The sequence below is a fragment of the Salmo trutta genome, unplaced genomic scaffold, assembly GCF_901001165.1.
Source record: "Salmo trutta unplaced genomic scaffold, fSalTru1.1, whole genome shotgun sequence".
In the NCBI taxonomy this organism is placed as follows: Eukaryota; Metazoa; Chordata; class Actinopteri; order Salmoniformes; family Salmonidae; genus Salmo; species Salmo trutta.
This window is the reverse complement of record NW_021823362.1, coordinates 25,305-27,126: the sequence shown is the minus strand read 5'-3', so window position 1 is coordinate 27,126 and position 1,822 is coordinate 25,305.

Genomic DNA, 1,822 nt, shown 5'->3' with positions numbered 1-1,822 from the left:
GCTAGTGTGTAGTAAGTAGTACCGTGTAGAGCTAGTGTGTAGTAAGTAGTACCGTGTAGACCTAGTGTGTAGTAAGTAGTACCGTGTAGAGCTAGTGTGTAGTAAGTAGTACCGTGTAGAGCTAGTGTGTAGTAAGTAGTACCGTGTAGAGCTAGTGTGTAGTAAGTAGTACCGTGTATAGCTCGTGTGTAGTAAGTAGTACCGTGTAGAGCTAGTGTGTAGTAAGTAGTACCGTGTGGAGCTAGTGTGTAGTAAGTAGTACCGTGTGGAGCTAGTGTGTAGTAAGTAGTACCGTGTGGAGCTAGTGTGTAGTAAGTAGTACCGTGTAGAGCTAGTGTGTAGTAAGTAGTACCGTGTAGAGCTAGTGTGTAGTAAGTAGTGCCGTGTAGAGCTAGTGTGTAGTAAGTAGTACCGTGTGGAGCTAGTGTGTAGTAAGTAGTACCGTGTAGAGCTAGTGTGTAGTAAGTAGTACCGTGTAGAGCTAGTGTGTAATAAGTAGTACCGTGTAGAGCTAGTGTGTAGTAAGTAGTACCGTGTAGAGCTAGTGTGTAGTAAGTAGTACCGTGTAGAGCTAGTGTGTAGTAAGTAGTACCGTGTAGAGCTAGTGTGTAGTATGTAGTACCGTGTAGAGCTAGTGTGTAGTAAGTAGTACCGTGTAGAGCTAGTGTGTAGTAAGTAGTACCGTGTAGAGCTAGTGTGTAGTAAGTAGTACCGTGTAGAGCTAGTGTGTAGTAAGTAGTACCGTGTAGGGCTAGTGTGTAGTAAGTAGTACCGTGTAGAGCTAGTGTGTAGTAAAAGTAGTACCGTGTAGAGCTAGTGTGTAGTAAGTAGTACCGTGTGGAGCTAGTGTGTAGTAAGTAGTACCGTGTAGAGCTAGTGTGTAGTAAGTAGTACCGTGTAGAGCTAGTGTGTAGTAAGTAGTACCGTGTGGAGCTAGGGTGTAGTAAGTAGTACCGTGTAGGAGCTAGTGTGTAGTAAGTAGTACCGTGTAGAGCTAGTGTGTAGTAAGTAGTACCGTGTAGAGCTAGTGTGTAGTAAGTAGTACCGTGTAGAGCTCGTGTGTAGTAAGTAGTACCGTGTAGAGCTAGTGTGTAGTAAGTAGTACCGTGTAGAGCTAGTGTGTAGTAAGTAGTACCGGGTAGAGCTAGTGGTGTAATAGTACGTGTAGAGCTAGTGTGTAGTAAGTAGTACCGTGGTAGAGCTAGTGTGTAGTAAGTAGTACCGTGGTAGAGCTAGTGTGTAGTAAGTAGTACCGTTCCTGTAGACCTAGTGTGTAGTAAGTAGTACCGGTGTAGAGCTAGTGTGTAGTAAGTAGTTACCGTGTAGAGCTAGGTGTAGTAGATGGTATTACCGTGTAGAGCCTTTTAGTGTTAGTAAGATAGTCAAGTAGTCCATCGCCTTGTGAGCTAGTGTGTCCAGTAGTAGTTACCGTGTGTAGAGCTAGTGTGTTAGTAAGTAGTACCTGTAGAGCTAGTGTGTAGTAAGTAGTACAGATGTGTGAGCTAGTGTTGTAGTAAGTAGTACCGTGTAGAGCTAGAGCTAGTGTGTAGTAAGTAGTACCGTGTAGAGCTAGTGTGTAGTAAGTAGTACCGTGTGGAGCTAGTGTGTAGTAAGTAGTACCGTGTAGAGCTAGTGTGTAGTAAGTAGTACCGTGTGGAGCTAGTGTGTAGTAAGTAGTACCGTGTAGAGCTAGTGTGTAGTAAGTAGTACCGTGTAGAGCTAGTGTGTAGTAAGTAGTACCGTGTAGAGCTAGTGTGTAGAAGTAGTACCGTGTAGAGCTAGTGTGTAGTAAGTAGTACCGTTGTAGAGCTAGTGTGTAGTA